Source organism: Hemitrygon akajei, chromosome 28 (genome assembly GCF_048418815.1).
Source record: "Hemitrygon akajei chromosome 28, sHemAka1.3, whole genome shotgun sequence".
Taxonomy (NCBI): Eukaryota; Metazoa; Chordata; class Chondrichthyes; order Myliobatiformes; family Dasyatidae; genus Hemitrygon; species Hemitrygon akajei.
In genome coordinates, this window is record NC_133151.1 from 21471348 (window position 1) to 21496639 (window position 25292).

The window sequence follows — 25292 nt, forward strand, 5'->3', positions numbered from 1 at the left end:
GTCAAGGATTTAGATGAAGGCATTGAGAATAACATCAGCAAATTTGCTGATGATACTAAGCTGGGTGGCAGTGTGACGTGATGAGGATGTTAGGAGAATTCAGGGTGACTTGGATAGGCTGGGTGAGTGGGCAGATACTTGGCAGATGGCGTTTAATGTGAATAAGTGTGAGGTTATCCACTTTGGGAGTAAGAACAGGAAGGCAGATTATTATCTGAACGGTGTAGAGTTAGGTAAGGGAGAAATACAAAGAGATCTAGGAGTCCTTGTTCATCAGTCACTGAAGGTGAATGAGCAAGTGCAGCAGGCAGTGAAGAAGGCTAATGAAATGTAGGCCTTTATTACAAAGGGAATTGATTACAAGAGCAAGGAAATCCTCTTGCATTTGTACAGAGCCCTGGTGAGACCACACCTGGAGTATTGTATACAGTTTTGGTCTCCAGGGTTAAGGAAGGACATCCTGGCTGTAGAGGAAGTGCAGCGTCGATTCACGAGGTTAATTCCTGGGATGTCTGGACTGTCTTACGCAAAGAGGTTAGAGAGACTGGGCTTGTACACGCTGGAATTAAGGAGATTGAGAGGGGATCTGATTGAAACATATAAGATTATTAAGGGATTGGACAAGATAGAGGCAGGAAATATGTTCCAGATGCTGGGAAAGTCCTGTACCAGAGGGCATGGTTTGAGAATAAGGGGTAGGGCATTTAGGACAGAGTTAAGGAAAAACTTCTTCTCCCAGAGAGCTGTGGGGGTCTGGAATGCACTGCCTCGGAAGGTAGTGGAGGCCAATTCTCTGGATGCTTTCAAGAAGGAGTTAGATAGGTATCTTATGGATAGGGGAATTGAGGGATATGGGGACAAGGCAGGAACCGGGTATTGATAGTAGATGATCAGCCATGTTTTCAAAATGGCGGTGCAGGCTCGAAGGGCCGAATGGTCTACTTCTGCACCTATTGTCTATTCACCTCTCTTCACGCACCGTCATGACCTGCCCATCAACTCTCTCTAGTTCTCCACCTCCTTCGTGTCATCCCATGGTCCAACGTTCTCTCCTACTGGATTCCTTTCTCTTCATCTCTTTGCCTTTCCTGTCTGTCACCCAGGTCCTCACATCATCATCCCTCCACAAACCACCCCCCTCCCCCACTCACTTGTCCTCCTCCCCTTCGCCAGCACCTTATTCTGGCTTTTGTCCCTTTCATTCTAATCCTGATGAAGGTTCTCAGCCCGAAATGTCGACTCTTTGCTGAGTTCTTGCAGTATTTTGTGCGTGTTTGCGTCAGTCTGTGTGTTGATTAAGCTGATCAAACTGGTACAGTGGAAGAGGAATTTGTGGAGTGGTCAGAGACAGTTTCTTACAGCAGGATCTTACCCAGGAACAGGCCATTTCAGATGTAATCTGTGTACTGAGGTGGGATTAAAGAGAGATCTTTTGGTGAAGGATCCCTGAAGAAGTGATCACAATGTGGGAGAACTCCAGACCACAGATTGAGGGTGAACACCAGGGTCCAGAACCAGTCCTCAACCTAAATAAAGGCAATTACAGAGACGTGACAGTGGAGTTGTCTGGGGCAGATGGGGTAAATATGCTTAGGGACAGGTCAGTAATGAGCAGTGGCGATGTTTAAGGAGACTGTTCATAACAGTCAGCAGACATTGATCCCGATTCTACAGAGGGATCACAGAGAGCAAAGAACATTCTGTGGTCAATGGAGTTCAAGGGAAATATTAAATCAAAGAGCATAAAAAGAGGCAAGGGTTGGCAGTAGAAAAAAGGATCAGGATTTTTCCAGGAACCAGTGATGAGACAAAAGCTAAAATTAACAAGGAAAAAGCAGATAGGTTAACTCAATAATTTTAATTAGTGTTCACAGTGGGGACACAGCAAACTTCCCAGAGATATCTAACAGTGACATTTCAACATTGTGCCATAATGTGTAACAATCACCATCAGGAGGGAGAAACTAATGGGACTAAAAGCAAACATTTCCAGGTCCCAACGACCTGCACTGGAGGGTTTCACAGGAAGTCTGGAGAGAAAGTAGAGACACTGAAGTCCGTCAAAACTCACTGTTACAGAAAGGTCACAGTGGAGTTGAAAACCATTGTTGAAGAAGGGTGGAAGATAAAATCCAGGTGACTGTAGTCCAGTTAACTTCACTTCAAGTACTGGAGTCTATAATCTGTGAAGAAATAACAAGTCATTTAGAAAAGTTTAATGTGATTGTACTAAGTCAACAGGGTTTACAGTCAGATTCACAGAGCACAGAAATGAGCCCTTCAGCTCAAATGGTCCACGCTGACCAAAGTTCCCATCTGAGATTGTGGTCTGTAACCCCCTCACCACCACATTAAGAGCAAGGCTATCCTCCTCCTTAGCCCATATTCTTCAAAACTTTTCCTTCCCATCTACCTGTCCAAGTACTTTTTTTAAACATACCTGTCTCAACCACTCCCCCTGGCAGCTCACTCCATACACTGACCAGCCTGTGTGTGGAAAAGTTGCCCTTCAGGTTCCTATTAAATCTCATCTCAAACCAATGCCCTCCAGTTCCTGATTCCCCAACCCTGGCAAAAATATTGTTATCTTTGACTCAACCCAGGCCCTTATAATTTTATACACCTCTGCAATATCGCCACTCATTCTCCATTCCAAGTAAAACCATCCAAAACACTTTCCACAAATCAGACCTTCGAGATCCAGTAACATGCTCGTAAATCACCTCTGCACTCTTTCCATCTCAATGGTGCCTGTCATATAACATGGTCATTCTCCAACATTCCAAGGAGGAGGAGCAGAGAGTGATGAATCCCCGATTGTCAATGACGGGAATGTGGTACGGGCATGTTCTGATTGGACATTTGGTCTCTACAACAGGATATGGGGAAGCTGGTGTTGGATACTTGGTAAATGGAGCTTAATGTGGTGAAGTGTGATGGCATGTGGTAGGAGAAATCAAAATTCCCTACTATTTATGTGGAGATAAATTGTAATTGAGAGAAACAGAGAGGGGTCAAGGTGTTGCCTGCACAACAAAATAGACACGGGTGCAGTGAGGGGTTCATAAGACCATATATGACAAAGGTTCAGAGGTGAATGGTTCATTACTTATTGCTGGGGCATTAGTGCAGAGAAACAGAGCAGTGTAGTTACAGTGTCAGACAAATGCACAATGATGGATTTTGGGAAGTTAAAACAGGTCAGGACATACCCTGTGAATGGCAGGGTCCTGAGGAGTGTTAATGAAAAGATAAACCTGAGGCACAGGTAAATAGTTCCCTGAAAGTGCCAACACAGGTAGACAAAGTGGTGAAGAAGGTGCACAACATGCTTACCTTCATCGGCAAAGGCTCTGAGAAGAGTTGGGACATCACATTACAGTTGTACAAATCAATAATTACACCACACTAGGAGTACCCTGTGCAGTTCTGGTCACCACGAGAGGAAGGATGTGATTAAGCTGGAAAGGTGCAGAAACGATTCACAGGAATGTTACCTGGACTGGGGGTTGAGTTACAAGGAAAGATCAGACTGACTGGGACTGTTTTCCCTGGAGTGAAGGAGTCTGAGGGGAGACCTGACAGAAGTTTATAAAACTATGAGAGGTGTAGACAAGGTAGACAGTCAGAATCACTTCCCCAGGGTAGAAATATCAAATATCAGAAGGCACAGCTTTAAAATGCCAGGGTGAGAATTTAAAAGTGGATTTCAGGGCAGGTAAGATTTCTGTTTCCGTACAGAGAGTGGTGAGGGCCGGGTTTGGGCTGCTATGGGGAGTGGTGGAAGCAGATATGATAATGACATTTAACAGGGTTTTAGATAAGGGCATGAATATTCAGAGGATTGAAGCACATGAATTATACGCAGGCTGAAGAGATTTAGTTTCATTTGACATTGTGTTCAGCACAGACATCATGGGAAGAAGGGCCTGTTCCTGTGCTGTACTGTTCTGTGTTCTCGGTGAGCCTCAGTGACGGGGGATTCTTTAGCCGGGGTCACAGACAGGTGTATCTGTGGCAAGGACAGAGACTGCAGGATGGTGCATTACCTCCCTGGTACCAGGGCCAAGGATGTAACTGAACAAGTACAGGCCATTCTGAAAGGACAGGATGAGCAGCCAGAGGTCGTGTCCATATTGGTTCTAACAAAAGAGACAAAGTCCTGCAAAGAGAACTTAGGGAGTTGGGGAAAAAATTAAGTAGAAACACTGTGGTGAGGAGGGGGGTAATCCCAATGTCACCTGCTAGTGAGGGAAGAAACAAAAAGGTGGTACAGTTATATGTGTGGCTCACAAGCTGGTGCAGGACGGAGGATTTTTGTTACATGGATCATCAGGCTCTCTTTCAGGAGAAGAGTGAAAGGTCAGTAGTGGCATTGATGGATGTGGATTAACACAGAAAGTAAGTCCAAATAGATAAATTACAGTGTCTCAGTAGCACTACAAGTGCATAGATAAACAAATATTAGAAGTAAGAGAAAGAATAAAAAGTTTGCAGATGACAAGAAGGCAGGTACTGTTCAGGAAACAGGTAGGCTGTAGAAGTACTTTGACAGATTAGGAGAATTGGCAAGACAATGGCAAAGGAAATACAATGTTGGAAAATGCATGGTCGTGCACTTTGGTAGTAGAAATACATGTACAGACTATTTTCCAAATAGGGAGAAAATCCAAAAACCTGAGATGCAAAGGGACCTGGAGTCTTTGTGCAGACCAACCTAAAGATAACTTGCAGGTAGAGTCGGAGGTGAGGAAAGCAAAAGCAATGTTAGCATTCATATCAGGCGATTACAATACAAGAGCAGGGATGTGATGCTGAGACTTTATAAGGCATTGGTGAGGCCTCACCTTGAGTATTGTGATGAGCTTTGGCCTCCTCATCGAAGAAAAGATGTGCTGGCATTGGAAAGGGTTCAGAAGAGGTTCACAAGGGTGATTCTGGGAATGAAACGGTTATCATACGAGGAACATTTGATAGCTCTGGGTCTGTACTCGCTGGAATTTCGAAGGAAGGCGGGGGGGGGGGGGGGGAATTTCATTTCAAATGCTGAAAGGCCTAGACTGAGTAGATGTGGAAAGGATGTTTCCTATGGTGGGGGAGTCTAGGACGAGAAGGCACAATCTCAGGATAGAGGGCTGTCCATTCAAAACAGAAATGCGGAGAAATTCTTTAGTCAGAGGGTGGTGAATTAGTGCAATTTATAACAACAGGCTGCTGTGGAGGCCACATCCTTGGGTGTATTTAAGGCAGAGCTTGATAGGCTCATGATTGGACACGGCATCAAAGTTTGCAAGGAGAAGGCCAGGGAGTGGGGCTGCACAGAGAGAAAAGGGTCAGCCATGATTGAATGGCAGAGCAGACTCGATGGGCCAAATAGCCTAATTCTGCTGCTATGTCGTACAGCATTACTCAGTAAATCCAAGAACCACAACAGAAAGACCGCACCCAACAGGGTGGCTAAATCACCAATGTGCAAACGACAATAACTTGTGTAAATACAAGAGAGAAAATAATAATATTGTGGTGACTCACTTCCCAGCTCTCTCGAACAGGCTCACAAAGAGGCGTGTGCCGGCATTGAGGCCAGTCCCAAAAAGGGCACCAAGCCTGCTTCACCAGCAAGGGGAAAAGCCCGTGCGCGGGACGGGACTGAGGGCAGGAACAGGAAGGCTTTAAAGTGAGGCCGTGAAGTTTGAATAAACCTCTTTTGCAACTGCAGCTCACCGACTACGTGTCGTTATTTCAGCGCTGCGTGTAGCACACCGCTACAATTGGTGACCCCGACGGCCCAAACGATATTTGGACCGGAGATGAACGACGCCGCATCTGTTCATGCATTTTCCTTAAAACTGCCAAGCTTCAGGATGCTGCGACCTCACCTATGGTTCCAGCAAGCAGAAGCCCAATTCCACATTCGGCACATAACCTCGGATGCCACATGTTACTACTACGTGGTGAGCTCCCTCGACCAGGAGATAGCCGCCCAGGTTGAGGAGTTCATACAGTCAACCCCGGAGAACGGCAAATACACAGAATTCAAAGCCCTGCTCATAAGGACTTTTGGACTGTCATGGCGCGAGCGAGCTGTCCGCTTACTGCACCTGGATGGTTTGGGTGACAGGCCACCGTCGGCTTTGATGAACGAGATGCTATCCCTGGCCGGAGGTCACAGCCCTGCCTCATGTTTGAGCAGGCGTTCCTGGAGCAGCTGCCCGAGGACATACGCCTGCTGCTGTCAGACGTGGATTTCAGCGACCCCTGGAAGGTGGCAGCCCGTGCAGACATGCTGTGGAAAGCCAAGGAGAGTGGGGCGTCCGTCGCATAGCTCACCAGGCGACGCTCCCAGCAGCATACCAGACCAGGCCCGGCCGCAGAGCCCACTAACCCCAGATGGAGGGGTAAGGAGACCAACAGACAATGGTGCTTCTACCACCAGCTGTGGGGCACAGAAGCCTGCCGCTGTAGCCCGCCCTGCAAGTTCCTGGGAAACGCCAGGGCCTGCCGCCGATGGCTACAGCGGCTGGCCATCGGGATAGCCCCCTGTATGTCTGGGACAAGCAGTCCGGATGCCGCTTTTTGGTTGACACCCGAGCCGAGATCAGCATCTTACCTCTGACAAGTTACGACACCCGCCACAGAGAACTGGGTCCCACACTGCGGGCCACGAACGGCAGCACAGTAAGGACCTACGGCACCCATATGGTGCGGCAACAGTTCGGCTCCAGCCGGTTCACGTGGGACTTCACACTGGCCGCCGTAGTCCAAACGCTCCTGGGAGCGGATTTTTTGCGAGGTCACAGCCTACTGGTCGACCTGCCAAGGAAGAGACTGGTCCACGCTGAGACCTTTCAAACGTTCTCCCTGGGTGAAGCCCAGTTGCCGGCCCCACACCTAGACTCCATCACGCTGTCCGACAATGATTTCAGCAGAGTTCTGGTGGGTTTCCCATCGGTTCTGGCGCCGCAGTTCACGGCAGCCATGCCCAGACACGGCGTACAGCACCACATCCCGACACAAGGACCACCCCTCCACGCCCGTGCTCGATGGCTTCCCCCGGACAAGCTCCGACTGGCGAAGGAGGAGATCAAGAGGATGGAGGAACTGGGGATCTTACGGCGGTCCGACAGCCCATGGGCCTCCCCACTGCACATGGTGCCCAAAGCAACAGGGGGCTGGAGACCATGCGGCGACTACCGCACGCTGAACGAGGCTACAACACCGGACCACTACCCTGTGCCGCACATCCAGGACTTTGCAGCAAACCTGCACGGGGCACGGATCTTCTCCAAGGTAGACCTCGTCCGGGAATACCATCAAACTCCGATGCATCTGGACGACGTCCCGAAAACGGCACTCATCACCCCGTTCGGCCTTTTCGAGTTCCTCCGCATGCCGTTCGGCCTAAAGAATGCCGCACAGACATTTCAGCGGTTAATGGACGCGGGGAAAGGCAACCTGGACTTCGCTTTCATCTATTTGGATGACATCCTCATAGCCAGCAGTAGTCGTCAGGAGCATCTGTTCCACCTTCGTCAACTCTACACCCGACTGAGTGAATACGGCCTGACAATCAACCCGGCCAAATGCCAGTTCGGGCTCGACACCATCAACTTCCTGGGCCACAGGATTACTAAAGACGGGGCAACCCCTCTGCCCGCCAAGGTAGACACGGTCCATCATTGCCCCCGACACAACACAATCAAAGGCCTTCCGGAATTTGTGGGTATGGTAAATATCTACCACCGCTTCCTCCCTTCAGCTGCCCGAATCATGCGACCCCTGTTCGCCCTGATGTCGGGTAAAGGCAAGAACATTACCTGGGACGAGGAGTCCACCGCCGCTTTCATTAAAACCAAAGAAACCTTGAAAAACGCCACGATGCTAGTGCACCCCAGAACGGACGTCCCTACCGCCCTCACAGTGGACGCATCCAACACAGCAGTCGGTGGGGTGCTGGAACAACTCATCAAGGGTCGCTGACAACCGCTGGTGTTTTTCAGCAAACACCTACGTCCACCCGAGCTCAAATACAGTGCTTTCGACTAGGAACTGTTGGCGCTATACCTGGCAATCTGGCATTTCAGGTACTTCTTAGAAGGTAGGCCCTTCACCGCGTTCAAGGACCACAAACCTCTTACCTTTGCGTTCACGAAAGCATCCGACCCCTGGTCGTCCCTCCAGCAGCGACATCTGTCCTACATCTCCAAATACACGATGGATGTCCTGCATGTCTCAGGAGAGGACGATGTTGTGGCGGACGCCCTCTCCCGCCCTAACATCCAAGCCCTGTCCCAGGGGGTAGACTATGAAGCGCTGGCGGAGGTGCAGCAGGCAGACGAGGAGATCCCTAGTTACAGAACCGCAGTCTTCGGTTTGCAGCTCCAGGACCTCCCTGCAGGCCCGGTGAGAGGACCCTACTCTGTGACGTCACCACCGGCCAACCCCGCCCCGTCGTCCCGGCAGCCTGGCGGCGGCACATTTTCATCTCCATCCACAACTTAGTGCACCCCTCCATCAGGACAACCGTCCGGATTGTAGCCAACAGGTTCGTTTGGCACGGACTCCGCAAGCAGGTCAGTGAATGGGCCAAAACGTGCATGCACTGCCAAACAGCCAAGGTGCAGCGGCACACCAAAGCCCTGCCGCAGCAGTTCCACCCCACCCACCAGCATTTCGACCACATTCATGTGGATATCGTGGGCCCCCTGCTAGTGTCGCGAGGAGCGCAGCACCTCCTGACTATCGTGGACCGGTTCACAAGATGACCAGAGGCAGTCCCGCTCACCGACACCAACTCCGAATCTTGCGCCCGAGCACTGATTGCAACCTGGGTATCTCGGTTTGGTGTACCGGCCCACATTACCTCCGACAGAGGCGCCCAGTTCACCTCCAGCCTGTGGTCAGCTGTGCCCAGCCTTTTAGGGACACAGCTGCACCACACAACTGCCTACCACCCACAGTCGAACGGACTAGTGGAGCGTTTCCACCGTCACCTGAATTCGGCTCTCATGGCCCGCCTGAGAGGACCTAACTGGGTGGACGAGCTTCCCTGGGTCCTGCTCGGAATCCGCACGGCGCCCAAAGAGGATCTGCACATCTCGTCGGCCGAGTTGGTGTACGGCGCACCCCTGGTCGTCCCAAGATAGATCATACCTGCCCCAAGGGGACAAGAGGAAGAACCCGCAGCAGTCTTGGACAGACTACGCAGAAAGGCTCAGTAACCTGGCCCCCATACCCACTTCACAGCATGGGCAGAACCCGACCTGCGTACCCAAAGACCTGCAAAATTGTACGTTTGTTTTTGTATGTTAGAGCGGACGTTGGGCACCGCTGCAGCGGCCCTACAAGAGGCCGTTTACGGTGATCAGAAACAACGGGTCCACATTCGTACTGGACTTTGGGCGGGGGGGGGGGGGGGAAGAGGAGGTATTCACAGTGGACCGACTCAGACCGGCCCATGTGGACTTGGCGCAGCCGGTCGAGATTCAGGCACCGCGGCGCACAGGCAAACCTCCCAAACAGAGTCCGACCCAGACTGAGGACATTGGGGGGGTGTATCGCCGGTTCTGGGGGGGGGGGGGGTTATGAGGTGACCCACTTCCCAGCGCACTCGAACCGGCTCACAAAGTGGCGCACGCCGGCGTTGAGGCCGGTCGCAAAAAGGGCGCCAAGCCTGCTTCACCAGCAAGAGGAAAAGCCCGCACGCGGGACTGTGAATACGCGCCCCCTACAGTATTCCCGCCCGGGGAGGGCAGGAACAGGAAGGCTTTAAAGTGAGGCCGCCAATTTGAATAAACCTCTTTTGCAACTGCAGCTCACCGACTACGTGGCGTTATTTCAGCGCTGCGTGTAGCACACCGCTACAATATAGTCATAATTAAATAAATAGAGAATATGAGATGCAGAATACTTGAAAGTGAAGTGATAGATTGTGGGAAACAGTTCTGTGGTGAGCTAAGTTAAATAGAGTTATCTCCACTGGTTCTGGTTTAAAGTGACACCAGTGAATCTCTTATTCTGGTAAACAAATAGCCTGTAACTTTCCTTTCAACTTGGACGCAATTTGATGTGGCAAAACCAAGGAGAGGAAGACCCAAAGTACAGTTGATTTAAACTCCGGGCTGAAATGGCAAAGTCAGGTACAGGCCAAATCGAGGTGGCGGGGACCAGGCCCCAAATCGTATCAAAGCGACTGAACCCAATGTTCGGACAACGATTTAGACGCAGGGCCAGACTGAAAAGGTCAGGTTGTTCTGCCCGAGGCCAGGGACAAAAGATATTTAACGATAGGATCAGCTTGCATCTGTAAAAGCATAAACAATTTCAGAGCAGCCAATATCGCTTTGCATGGGCAATGCCAAGTCTTGCAAACTTGGCCGAACGTTTTAAGTGACAAATTCAGTTGATGAGAGCTGGGTAGTGGTACTTCCTTAGAAGGTTGGCGTCATTCAATGCTTGTAGTGAGATGCTGAAGATGTTCTATAGGTCAGTTGTGGAGAGCGCCCTCTTCTTTGTGGTGGCGTGTTGGGGAGGCAGCATTAAGAAGAGGGACGCCTCACGTCTTAATAAGCTGGTAAGGAAGGCGGGCTCTGTCGTGGGCAAAGTACTGGAGAGTATAACATCGGTAGCAGAGCGAAGGGCGCTGAGTAGGCTACGGTCAATTATGGAAAACCCTGAACATCCTCTACATAGCACCATCCAGAGACAGAGAAGCAGTTTCAGCGACAGGTTGCTATCGATGCAATGCTCCTCAGACAGGATGAAGAGGTCAATACTCCCCAATGCCATTAGGCTTTACAATTCAACCGCCAGGACTTAAGAACTTTTTAAAAGCTATTATGAATGCTTTTTGAGATAGTGATTTAGATGCATATCATATGTTTTACTGAGTTAAGTATTGTATGTAATTAGTTTTGCTACAACATTGGAAAAAAAGTTGAATTTCCCATGGGGATGAATAAAGTATCTATCTATCTATCTCTATCTATCTTGTTCAGAGAACACAGAAGGTAATGGTTGAGGGGTGTGATTCTGACTGGAGACCTGTGAACAGTGGGGCCCACAAGGAATTCTACTCTTTGTGAAATGATTTGGATGAAAATGAAGGAGGGCTGATTTGTTGGTCTGCAGAGACACAGAAATTGGTGCAGTTATGGATCGTGAGGAAAGTTGCCAAAGGATTCAGCAGAACATAGACCACAGGGGGGTGGTTTAAAGGGGATTTGAAGGGTAAATATTTGTCACAGAGAACAGCTGGTATCCCGAATGAGCTGCCTGAGGAGGTGGTGGAGACAAAAACACACAAAGTCTCTGTTGATGAACACTTCCCAGGAACCTGTCATTACTGTGTTCATCCTGCCCTGGTTTACCTCCCCAGTGCTGGGTCCATTGTTGTTTTCCATCTGTATAAACGAGCTGGATGAGAACGTGGTAAACTGGATCAGCAAGTTTGCAGATGACACCAAGATTAGGGGTACAATGGACAGCAAAGGTGGCTAGCAAAACTTGATGTGGGATGTGGACCAGCTGGCAAAATTAAGTTAGTTACAATCTGGAACACTCTGGCAGATGGAATTTAATGCACACAAGTATGAGGTGTCTGCAACATAAATTTAACAAGAGAAATGTGTGGTTTACAGAGGACCTGAGGTCCTCTCTCCTCTGAAGGTGGTTACAATTGGGAACACACTGCCTGTGGGGGTGGTGCAGGCTGGTATTTAAGGACCATCTGACTGAGCATTTGAATCACCAGGGCAGGGTAGGAGACAGACCAAGTGCTGAGTTAGTGGAGACAGATTCTCGATGGTCAGTATTGACATGCAGAAACCAGTGACTGTGAAAGTTCAGTGGGACGCTGGAACACAGAACTTCAGGATGGACTTACCTAAAACACTCAGAACCCAGGACAATGGATTTCTGTTGGACAAAGGTATTAATGCATTAAGGTTAATAGTGAACCAACCCCCTCAAAAGGCTACCAAAATGCATCCATTCCCCGTGCACCAGTAACAGGACTTTTAAATGGGAATTTGGTGAAGAACACTGGTTAGTATTAGGAGAGATGGCGGACAGGTTGGTCACAAAGGAGGGGTGCAAATATCTTCTCAGAGGATAAGGGGTTCAGTGGAACAAGCCCACAGCTGAGAATGAAGGTAACAAACCCCACTGCAGTGGAGGAATGCTGTTGCCAGGGTTGTCCAGGATAGAAACAAACCCTCTGGCCCATCACATTTATGCTCCCCATCACGCACAGCTATATACAGTTCCCTGTATGTGGCATCACAGGTAGACAGGGTTGTGTGTTCTACTTGCCTTATCAGCCAAAGAACTGCCTCTCATTAGAATTGTACAAAACTGTTTAAAGACAGATTTAAAGGGGATCTGAAGGGTACATACTTCACACTGAGAATAGCTGCTATCCTAAATCAGCTGCCGGAGGAGGAGTGGGGGCAGAAACCCACAAAGTCTCTGTTCATTAAACCTTCTCAGGAACCTGTCATTCACTGTGTACATCCTGCCCTGGTTGAACCGCCCAGAATAGAGTCAGTGATTTATACAGAACTGAAACCGTCCCTTCGGTAAAACTCATCCACGCCGACCAAGTTGTCGACCTGAACTCGTCCCATCCGCCTGCATTAGGCCCGTGTCCCTCTCCACCTTTCCTATCCATGTAACTGTGCAAATATGGTTGAAATATTGTACCTGAGGCAGAGAGCCGGTGCGGTGAGGCGCTGACAGACACTCACTGTTCCGTGGGCAGGAAGAGGAGAGGCCGATTCCCACAGTGGAGCCGAAACCCAAAGTAGAGACCGACTCCACTTTACTACAACCCCGTGCCCACCATCCCGGACTAACCGGCCGCCCCGGACCGTTCCCCAGGAAACGACGTCGGTGACGGTAAAACATCTATGACGTCAGCTCGTCACAGATCAGCACACACGCATATTCACGTGACGGTGTCCATCAGCTCGGGAGGCCGGGCAGAGAGAGCTGTCAATCAGTGGAGCCGCTGAGAAATTGCGAGCATTGTAACAGAGTGGGTACAGAGGGGCATTTCCGGGAATAGTGACCCCCCTCCCCACACCCACAGGAATTGAATGTCTTACATACAGTAATATTCACATTTTAATTTGACTCTTGGGTCTTATAAATAGTTAATGTTTGTATTTTGTATAATCTTGTGTATATAATCTTTTATAATTTGGGGTGAAATAACGTTGCATCTGGATCACTGAACCCTTCATGAAAACAGAACGTTATGGAAAAATATTGTCAAAGTCAACATTTTAATCCAAATTAAGTTAGTAGAAACGTAGAAAACCTCCAGCACAATACAGACCCTTCGGCCCACAAAGTTGTGCTGAACATGTCCCTACCTTAGAAGTTACTGGGCTTACCCATAGCCCTCTGTTTTTCTAAGCTCCATGTACCTATCTGAAAGTCTCTGAAAAGACCCTATCTTATCCGCCTCCACCACCGTTGCCAGCAGCCCATTCCACGCACTCACCACTCTCTGAATAAAAAACTTGCCACTGACGTCTCCTCTGTACCTACTCCCCAGCATCTTAAACCTGTGTCCGCATGTGGCAGCCATTTCAGTCCTGGGAAAAAGCCTCTGACTATCCACACGATCAATGCCTCTCATCATCTTATACACCTCTATCAGGTCACCTCTCATCCTCTGTCACTCCAAGTAGAAAAGGCTGAGTTCACTCAACCTATTCTCATAAGGCACACTCCCCAATCCAGGCAGCATCCTTGTGAATCTCCTCTGCACCTTTTCTATAGCTTCCACATCCTTCCTGTAGTGATGCAACCAGAACTGAGCACAATACTCCAAGTGGGGTCTGTCCAGGGTCTTATATAACTGCAACAATACTTCTCGGCTCCGAAGCTCAATCCTACGATTAATGAATACCAAGGCACCGTATGCCTTCTTAACCACAACGTCAGACTGTGTAGCATCTTTGAGTGTCCTGTGGATTCAGACCTCTGATCCTGCACACTGCCAAGAGTCTTGTCATTAATGCTACATCCTACCATCATATTTTAACTACCAAAATGAACCACATCACACTTTCCTGCCACTTCTCGGCCCAGATTTGCATCCTATCAATGTCCCGCTGTTACCTCTGACCGCGCTCCACACTATCCACAACACCTCCAACCTTTGTGTCATCAGCAGATTCGCTAACCCATCCCTCCACTTCCTCATCCAGGTCATTCATAAAAATCACGAAGAGTAGGGGTCCCAGTACAGATCTCTGGGGTGCACCACTGTTCACCAGCCTCCATGTAGAATATACCAACTCTATAACCACTTTTTGCCTTTTGTGGGTTGTGGGATCCAGTTCTGGATCCACAAAGCAACGTCCCCTTGGATCCCATGCCTCCTTACTTTCTCAATGTGCCTTGCATTGTGTTCCTTATCGAATGCCTTGCTGAAATCCATATACACTACATCTATGGCTCTGCCTTCATCACTGTGTGCAGTCGCATCCTCAAAAAATTCAACCAGGCTCGTAAGGCACGACCTGCCTTTCACAAAGCCATGCTGAATAATGCTAATCATATGATGCCTTCATAAATGCTGCCTCTCAGTATCTTCTCCATCAACTTACCGACCTCTGATGTAAGACTCATTTTTTGAGACTTGGTCAGAGCACAGCAATGGTTCGATTTTGTTTTGCATCGGCCTTGCCTGAAAACCTGGACTTTGGAGTCAACTGACTCTGACGACTCACGCTATTCGTTCAATAATTAGATGTTCTTTTGAGCCCGTTACCTGTTTGAGAGTTTTGGTTACTAGTCCTGTTTTTGCCTAGCATTTATTGATTTACTTTCATTTGAACACTGTTCGCATGAAAGATTTGTGAACTATCGACCCGCTTCAGTGTCTCTCACATTGCACTTTGGCCATATCCAAACCAGGGCGACAAAACAAACCCCTTTTCAACAATGTATCGGATCACTAAAATATCACACCTTAGAATTAATGTCTTTGCTGATGTATGGAACCCACTGATGAACCCAATACTCTGAGAAACAGAGAAAATGCTGAATAGTTCAGGCGGCATCTGTGTAAAGTTAATGTTGCGTATGGAGTCATTAATTCAGCTACTATTGACTGCTGTGTGAAGTGTGTCTTCATCACTGTCAGTTTCGGTTTTCACGTTCATTTTCTTCCACACAACCTAAAACACCTTGACCTGTCACACAACCCCAAGCCCCACTCACTACCACCACAGTGTGTAAAAGGACATACTCACCAGGACTCCCTCGCTTTGCTTCCCAATATAAGTCCAGGACTAAATCAGCCCGATTCTTCTGACATAGGAAATTCCATTTTCACTGGTAGGTTTGCAAATGTCACATTACGTTAATCAATTTTGTTTTGTAGTTTAACAGAATTGCTTCAATAGCAATTCCTACCCACAATCGTACGGCTGTGAATCGTATCTGATCTCAGGACCTCATATTATATTCAATAACGCTGAACAAACAGCATCGTTTTGGGCCATTCTGAGGGCGTTTTTTCAACTGATAAGTTTGTCATTCCAGGCATTCGGTGTAGCCTCCTGAGCATTCCCAGGTTTACCGAGTCTCAGTTTGAACTTAAAAGAAATTCATAGAATCAGGTAGAGGCAAAAGTCACCAAGAGAAACTCGCTTATGAACTACTGCGCCCTGATATTGAAGATCTCGGACAGCAGGCCCACAGGTGAAGTATTGAATGGTGGGAATTGAAAGTAACCGCACTGGTTTCCTTTCGTAGACCAAAGTCCAGCTGGATGGACTATCTGCGACTCTCTTTCTTTCTCTCTCTCTCTCTCATCTATTTTGTATCTGATGCTTGTCTGTTTCTCTTTCATTTCCAGCATCTATTCCTCTCCCAATTTCGAGCACAATTTTTATTATTTAACCGGACTGTCCATTCCATGGCAGAACGGAGCATTTCTTCTCAATTTTCTTTTGACCTATGGCAGATTGAGATGCTCATAAAAGACTGTTCATCAGCAACATCACACACAACATTCTCGTGGAAATCAGCAGAGTTCCGTGGGTTACCTTGGATTTCCACCATCTGTAGATTTTATCCTGTTTGAGCATTAAAAACGCGTTCATTTGACCGTTTCCATATTGACGTCTGTCTCCCTATTGTATCTTTGTTCGAACCTGTGTTTCTGTGTGTGTGTGTGTGTGTGTGTGTGTGTGTGTGTGTGTGTGTGTGTGTGTGTGTGTGTGTGTGTGTGTGTGTGTATGTGTGTGAATGTTGGTGTGTATATGTGTGTGCATGTGTGTGTATGCGTGTATGTGTGTGTGCATGTGTGTGAGTGTGTGTGTGTGCGTGCGTGTGTGTGTGTGTGTGTGTGTGTGTGTGTGTGTGTGTGTGTATGAGTGTGCGTGTGCGTGTGTGTGAGACCAGTAAGGAACTGAAGGATAAAGGACGGTACCAAATGGGAAACTGCAGGGAGAGAAGGTAATTGTCGGACAGTGTCGCTGGTCTCTGTTTATCGATGAACAATTAGCCAGAAGAACGTTGAAATCTATAAATGTAGCTGCTCCGTGACCAGGCCCAGTACTTATAATTAAATCGTGAGGCCGCATTGTCACCAGAGACAGTGCTGATGTAATGCACAAGATTTCCGATGTATTTGACTTCAGTTGGCGCAATACTTACATCAGTGACAATGGTGTTGAATTAAAATGTTTGTTTCTGCAACTGTAGTTGAATTAAAGTGTTTGTTCAAGTGACTGTAACTAGGAAAGTTAGTGAGGTGTATAACCGTATCTCTGGAGATTAATACTCTGTATAAATCAGCGCTGCTTTGAATGGATGATCTGTCTGCCGGAGCTGTGAATTCTGGAGGAACAGAAATCACCGATTCTCACTGAAATGGTGTATCCAGTCATCCAGCGCATACGAGAAGTTTACTATCCTTTTATTTCAGCCTTTGGAATTCCCGGTAAGCCGCAGTGTCAGCTGCCGTTGGTGGAAAATGAAGTTTAATTCTAATGTTTCTATCTCTGGTTCCACTGTTACATGTCTATTCCTAGTGTTCTACATTTCAGGAATGGAATAGACCCACTGGGAAGTGGGTTCTGGGATCTGGATTTAAAATCAAACTGTTGCAGGAATTCAGCGAATCCACAAACATCTGTGATTCAGAGCGGGTCCAGCAGCGTTCTTCCAGCGGATTGTGATCAATGACGGGACGTTATTGGGCTTTTGGGCTCTTAGCAGCTGCACTGCATTTGCAAATATTGTGTTTATACAGCCCGCGGAGATCATGCCAATTGATTATCTGCATTTGTATGTGAGCGGTTGTCTGAATGAGATGCAACAATCAAGCCAACGACTGGTAGTGACACTTCAGCAATCTGCGATATGGCTGAATGCAAAGCGATTGATGGACAGCACAATGAAGTCGTTGCCGAGCTAAATAGCGAAAGCGAGGTGGTGTTTCATAGTCATCAGTACAGTGAAATGTATTCTATTATATCTACATCTGACACCGTTACAGGCATTTCACTGCGGCGTCGAGTTTGCTGCTGGGCGATGAATCCCTCCCCCCTGTGATGGATTCAGTGGGAGGCGTCATGTCTGTCTGTGAGGTTGTGTCAGACCGCGCTGTATCTGTTGGAATCAGTCAGTGTTCTGTTTTCAAGTCACTGCACCGCGCACACCCCTCATACAAACTATTCTCCCTCCTGGCATCTGGCAAAAGGTACCGAAGCATTCGGGCTCTCACGACCAGACTGTGCAACAGTTTCTTCCCCCAAACTATTAGACTCCTCAATTCCTGCTAAAACATTACATCATTTATTAATACATTGTAATTTGCCCTTTACAGTGTCTATTGTCTTGTTTATTAATTATTGTACTGTCTTGCAGTTTTGTGCAATTTATGTAGTTCCGTGTTGGTCTGAAGTTTAATATAGCTTTGTGTTGTTTCACGTAGTCCAGTGTAGTTTTGTGTTGTTCCATGTAGCACAGTGGTCCTGGAGGAACGTTGTTCCGTTTTCACTGTGTACTGTACCAGCAGTTATGGTTGAAACGACAAAAGAAGCGACTTGACTTGACTTGAGGAGAGATACTTCAACTCTTTTACCATATCGTCTGTTTTCCCTTGAAGAGTTTTCCGGCATTTCCTGTTTTTCTTCCATCCTTCACCTGCTCTGCTGCTGACAGGGATCGCCATGGAAGCTGATGATTGGCTAATGGAGAGAACCCCGCCATCAGAGCCCGGATTTATTCACTTCATCCAGACGAGACGCGGGTAGAAAATGTTCCACCCAGTATTGACTCTGAGGAGGTAGTTTCCCAGTTTTAGCTTTCAGCTGCCACTTCACATTTCTGTCATCAGTAAGGAATCCGTATTCAGATCATTTTGACTTTATTTTACTGTGTAAACTCCTTCTCTGTCTCTGCCAGCTATGCGCCCTTTCTCAACCCTCCCACCACTAATTGTAAAAAATAAAGTGGAAATATCGCAGGATCGCCCCCCCCCCCCCCCCACAAACAGCTGTATTCTTCAACTGGCTGTTTCCTGTCTCTCCTCCAGCGAACTTGGTGTCGATTGTGATCCTGTCCCGGGGAAAGTGCGGTCTCTCCAAATGTGTCACTCGCTACCTGGTGGGAATGGCAGCGGCTGATCTCCTGGTCGTTATCTCGGAACCGCTGCTGAAGTGGACTGCTGAGATTTATTTCCCCCGATCATTCCTGCGAATCACTCCTGTGTGCAGACTCGTCGAATGGTTGATTTCTGCGAGCACTGTGTCCTCAGTCTGGCTGACTGTCGTTTTCACCGTCGATCGATTTGTGGCTATTTGCTGTGAGAAGCTGAAAACAAAATATTGCACAGAGAGAACAGCGGCTGTGGTTATCGGGACAGTGAGTGTGCTGGCCTGTTTGTAGACTGTCCCCTGGGGCTTTGCATTGGAGCCTGGAGAAATAATTGATGGTGTTCCCTGGGGTTGTGTTCCCTCACGGAGCTTCACAAACTCTCCCTCATGGGCGGCATTTGAGATGTGTATTCTCATTTTAACCCCTTGTGTCCCATTCTTTCTGATTTTTCTGTTCAATATTCTGACTGTCAGGCGGATTCTAGTGGCCAGTCGCGCCCGCAGGGGCCTCCGGGGACAAAAGAGTGGAGAGAATGACAAGGACCGGGAGATGGAGAACCGACGCAAATCCATCGTTTTGCTCTTCAGCATAACCGGTAGTTTCATATTGTTGTGGGGAACATTCGTGGTATTTCATATCTATAGACGGATTTCAATAAGTTTTGTTTATTCTGTCACGGATTCCAGTTACATCACAAAACACGCATCTTTAATGCTGCAGATTCTCAGTTCCTGCACCAACACGTGTATTTACGCCCTGACTCAGAGCAAATTCCGAAAGGAACTGAAGAATGTGGTGAAGTACCCACTGAATCGGATTTTAACATTCGTTAAACATTTGAAATAAATGCTGTAAAGTTGTACCATTCGCTGCCTTCATGTTCCCTATTCTATACCCCCTCTTGTGAGTAAAGGGAAACAATGTGATGAACAGAGTTACGAAACAAACACGAGAAAATCTGCAGATGATCGAAATATAAAAGAACACACACACAAAATCAGTTCATAATGAAGGGTCTTGGTCCTAAAAGTCGACCGTTTACTCTTTTCCACACACAGAATGATGGAGGAACTCAACAGGTCAGGCTATGGAAAAGAATAAACTGTCGTCGTTTCGGCCCGCGATACTTCATCAGAGTCTGTCAACCGTTCACTCTTTTCCATTTTGTGTGTGTTGCCTTAGAATTACAAAACAGCTGATCACAGTTGATTCGGACGGCATCACTGTCCACACCATCGCAGAGAGATCCCCTTTGCAGCCCTGTTAAATTGAAGCTTGAGGCGAACACGTTCCCCCCGCTTCCCGGTTTTGACAAAACTGCCTGATCTTGGGGTATGTTATCGTCTGTATCAACCACTCCTGCTCCCGTCATTATCCGTCCTTCCTTTCACCCTCTTTTTCTCCTCAAGGGAGCTTGAGAGAGCGTGATTGAAAGAGAGAGAGAGAGAGAGAGAGAGAGGAGAGAGAGAGAGAGGAGAGAGAGAGAGAGAGAGAGAGAGAGAGAGAGAGAGAGAGAGAGAGAGAGAGAGAGAGAGAGAGCGAAAGAACGAAAGATCGAACAGAATGTGTGGCATTATCGCATCTGTGATCCCCCCAATCACTGAGACCTGCTTGATTCTTGGATGAGAAGTGTTATTTTGATTTATACACTGCTCCTATTGTATTTATTGTTTTCTTTCTACATTGATATCGTACGAGTTTTAATAAAGCGTGCAGTCTCCTTTCTTTGCGTATACATATGTAAATACAGTGAACGGAAACAAAAAAGAGCATACTGAATTTTGAAATAATTTTTATGACAAAGAGCCTATCACATAAACACAGGAATATAGTTGGATGGATATGAGTCACATTCAGCAAGCACTTTAGCGGGGGCACAAATAGGAGTATCAGTGGAAATGAGTGAGATTGCAGGATGATGCGTTACCCCCATCATACCAGGGCCAAGGATGTCTGTGAGAAGGTAGAGACAACTCTAAAAGGGCCGGGTGATCAGCCAGAGGTCGTGGTCCTTATTGGAACAAACAACAGAGAAACATGGTCCTGCAAAGAGAATTTAGGGAGTAAGGCCGAAAGTTAAGAAGTAGGAACTCTCGGGTGGTGATCTCAGAATTAATTCTGGTGTCACATGCGAGCGAGGAATGAAATGGCAACTTTCGTCCAATTAAATGTGTAGCTAACAATCTGGGACACGGGAAAGGGCATCAGGTATACAGATCATTGGGAGTTCTTCCAAGATATATGGGACTTGTGCAAGAAGGATGGGTTACCCCTGCAGTGAAGGGGAGCTGATATTCTGCCAGGGAATTTCGCTGGAGACACCCTGAAGAGTTTTATCATGTGGCATGCAGAGGCCGGGGTGGGGGGCGGGGGAGTTGGGAACTCGAACTACAGTTCATCAAGTCGCATTCAGCGGAAGGTAGAGACGAGGTCAAGAAACGCCAAAAGGAAGTCAAGGTGGAGCCACGTTAATGAACACAGTGCACCAAAGGGCAGAAGTGTGTTTATTTCAGTGCCCGATGTAGAACAATTAAGGTAGACATATTTCGAGTCCGGTTAAGAGAAGAGCAGGACTGGTAGCTAAACATTCCAGGATTCAGATGATTTAGAGAGTCCAGAGGGAGGTAAAAGATGTTGCTGAGATGCACTGCTGATCAGTCAGAATGTCACAAATTCAACGTCTTCCCAGAGGCTCATCCAGTGAGACAATGAGAGTGGAACTCAGGAATGAGAAAGGTGCAATCACTGTGATGGGATTGTACTGTAGGGCTCCAAATAGCCAGTGTGAGAGAGGAACAGATATGTCGGCATGTTGTGGATTGATATAAAAATCTACAGTAGCTCCAGTGGGTGAATAATCTCCCGAGAATGACTGGGACTCCCTAACTGCCTAAGACTTGAATGGGGCATTATTTATTCGTTTTCTTTGGGACGTTTTCCTGAAACAGTATGTAGATGGTCCACCAGGGAGGGGGAGATAGTTGACTTAATGCTGCAAAATGATACTAGCAAGATGGTTGGACTTTCATTTGGAAAAAAATGTAAAGATTATAATTACGGAGGTTTTTGGACTGTTATTAGTAAGGGTAAGAATGGACCTGCAGATGGAGAAATGCAAATTTGGGGAAGGCAAATTACAACAGAATTGGGCAGGAATCGTAGAGAGTAGTCTGGGAGCCGATCATTCTGGTTAAGTCCAGGTCTGATATGTGAGAGTCACTTACTGTCTTGCTGATCAGAATTCAGGACTTTCCTGTCCCTGTGGGGAAGGAGAAGGAAGGCGAAATTCAGGAACTTCAGATGATGAGTGATATTGTATTCAATTAAAACAAGTAAGAGGAGGTATATGTAAGGTTTAGAAAGCTGAAATTGCACAAGGCCTTGGAGCAACATACAGGAAGAAAGAAGCAAGTCACAGTGTGAACCAGAAGAATGAACAGTGACCAGGAAATGTCCTCGCTGAGGAGAATCAACGAGAATCCTGAGATAGTTTATGCAGACACTGGAAACAATAGTATACTGCGGAAGAGGACAGGACCACATAAGGACAAAAAGGGAGATTATGTCCGGAGCCAGAGTTAACATGCGAGGTAGAGAATGAATACTTTGCCTTCATTGGTGTTCACTAAAGAGAAGGAAATAGGGGAAAACGAGATGATGGTGGCTAAGTTGATATACTCAGGTGTTTTGTTACTAAGGGGAAGGCAGTGTTGGGCTCTAAAAGAGTACAAAGATGGGTAAATCCTCACAAAATGCTGGTGAACGCAACAGGCCAGGCAGCATCTATAGGAAGAAGTAGAGTCGACGTTTCGGGATGAGACCTTTCGACAAGACTAACTGAAAGAAGAGATAGTAAGAGATTTGAAAGTAGGAGGGGGAGGGGGAAATCCGAAATGATAGAAGACAGGAGGGGAGGGATGAAGCTAAGAGCTGGAAAGCTGATTGGCAAAAGGGATACACAGCTGGAGAAGGGAAAGGACCATGGGACGGGAGGCCTAGGGAGAAAGAAAGGGGGAGTGGAGCACAAGAGGGAGATGGAGAACAGGCAAGGAGTGATTGTGAGAGGGGCAGAGAGAGAAAAAAATGCGGGGGAATAAAAAAATAAGGGATGGGGTAAGAAGGGGAGGAGTGGCATTACCAGAAGTTAGAGAAATCAATGTTCATGCCACCAGGCTGAAGGATACCTAGACAGAATATAAGGTGTTGTTCCTCCAACCTGACTGTGGCTTCAGCTTGACAGTAGAGGAGGCCAAGGATAGACATATCAGAATGGGAATGGGACGTGGACACACATTTCCTGGTCTTCTGGTCCCACAGCACCAGTTTCAGGCATAGCCATTACCCCTCAAAGGTAAGGGTTTTGAAGCAGAGGGGACACTTTCAGTCACCCCAATAATGAATCCACATTCAGGGACACCACAACTCTATTTTCTCGATATTAACTTTGTATTGATTATATATTTTTATAGCATTTGTTTTCTTTTGTGCACTGGTGGTCTGTCTGTCTTAGTTGTGTTCTGCTTTTCATTGATCCATTGTGTTTCTTTTTATTTACTGTGTATGCCTGAAGAAAATGAGTCGCGGGGTAGCATATTGCGACACATAAGTACTTTGAAAAATAAATGTACTTTAAATGCTGTATTTGATGGAACATGTTTTGTGAGGACACGTGGAGTAAGAATGGACTTTTCTCATGGGAGGGTATCAGGATGACAAGTATCTTACGCTTTTCCGTTGATGCTGACTGGCCTGCTGAGTATCTCCAGCATTGTGTGTGCGTTCCAGGCGAATGAGAACTATGTCAGGCAGGAACTGTCGAGAGTAGAGATTGCGAACAGCTGTGATTCGGTGAACTCACATCTCATCTGTGAGAGTTATTTAAAGACAAGTGGTTCAGAATTCAAATTGTTTCCATGAGGGGAAAATACACGGATGCAAGATCTGAGAACATTAGATGATGAGAGATGCTGCAATTTCAGTAAGAAAGAAAAATAACCTGTATGGAAGATTTAGGGAGTGGAAATTAGACAAGACCCTTGATAACTTTTCAGCAATGTGCAACTTGAACATAGAATAGCAGTGCTCAGTGATGTTGTGGAAGGGGGCTGATTTTGCTGAGCATGTCTGGAGAGAATAACAAGGCATTTTATGCATACATTAGAAAAAACAGCAGCCCGGCTGAGAAGGTAGGATTGTCGACAATTCCAGAGCAGAGGGGGGAACATATGCCTGGAGTTAGAGGAAGTGGGAAAGCACCAAATGAATATTTCATGTCAATATCCATCAAAGAGAAAGTGATAGTGGATAGAATGATCAGGAAGGATGCACCGATATTCCATGGCACTTTGATAATAAGCTGTTGGGAGCTTCGGGACTCTCCAAGAACATTAGGTGGATAAATTACCAGGATTTGTTAGGATGCATCCCACGTTATTGAGTGAGTGAAGCAAGATTGCAGATTGCTGGGGCCTTCACGGAGATCTTTGTAGTATTTTTTTTAATTACACATAGTGTTGCAGAGGACTGAAGATGAGCCAATATTGTCCAGCTGCTTAACAATGGCTCATAGAGACAAATGAGGAAACTACATCACTGACACAGAAATTTGGTGCAGATGTGGATGGTGATAGGCATTGCCAAAAGATTCAATAGAACAGAGTCCAGCTGGAAATGTGGGCAGAGAAATGGCATATGAGGTGTTGTACGCTGGGAAGTCAAATTTCAGAGGTTCTTTTTTCAGAATCACTCTCCGGTTTGGAATGGGCCGTTATGCCAGGGACATGCTCTGTGTCAGAATGTGGCAGATCAGGGAGTCAGTCAGTGCCCCATTAACTTCACATGAGTGAAGTGCACCAGCTGCAGCTCCTGACTGACCGTGTGAACTCTGCGCTCTTTCGACATTTTTGATAAATTTCCCATAGATCGGTGACAGAACTGAAAACAATACCTTATATTAGACCTCACCAAAACCTTCCACATCTTCAACAGAACACCTCAAATCCTGTACTCAGTACATACATTTATAAAGTCCAGTTTGCCAAAAGCTATTTTTACAACTCTCTCTACCTTGATTGAAAGGGAAGCCTATAAAGACCTTTTCAAGTATATCAGAACTGATATCATACCCAACAAGGTGATTATACAAGTCACTTCTTTGGTCACGGAACTTGAATCTTTCATGCTATCTGGTGGAGTTACACTCCTGCAGGATTCTACAAGGAAGTACATTCGTAGGAAACTGGAATCTGAGCTGGGCAATTCGGTAGATATATTTCCAGATGACAGGGGAAAATTGTTAATGTTTCCTGAAAGTGTATCATTAAGGGACGTTGTCTTGGAAAATCAAACTCTACAGAGGGAACTCAAAGTTTGGAGGGCCAAGGCAACCAATCAGGAAGGTTGCTGCCACTGTTGGCATAGAGGTTTGTAGGGCTCTCATCGGGTTGCACGCATATACAGGATGTGACACTGTAAGCCTGTTGCTGGCAAAGGGAAGACAAGTGCCCTGAATCTTCTGACCAGCAACAGGGACTCAGGACACATTCTTAGAGTTGGTCAGGAATGGGGCCTCTCCCCAGAACTGATGGACAAACTGGAGGCATTTACATGTCTCCTGTATGCCCGCAAAGCATCGACCACCAAGGTCAATGAGCTCAGATATCACC

General features: G+C 47.0%; 1 long non-coding RNA gene across 1 annotated transcript; it reads right to left on the reverse strand.

Moving 5' to 3' along the window:
* Positions 1 to 1843: 1843 nt before the first annotated feature.
* LOC140717496 (uncharacterized) lies at positions 1844 to 12877 on the reverse strand. Its single transcript, XR_012096563.1, has 2 exons — positions 12703 to 12877; positions 1844 to 2183 (listed from the first exon to the last, which is right to left on the reverse strand). It is a non-coding gene; the product is annotated as an uncharacterized lncRNA (long non-coding RNA).
* Between the last annotated feature and the right edge of the window lie 12415 nt (positions 12878 to 25292).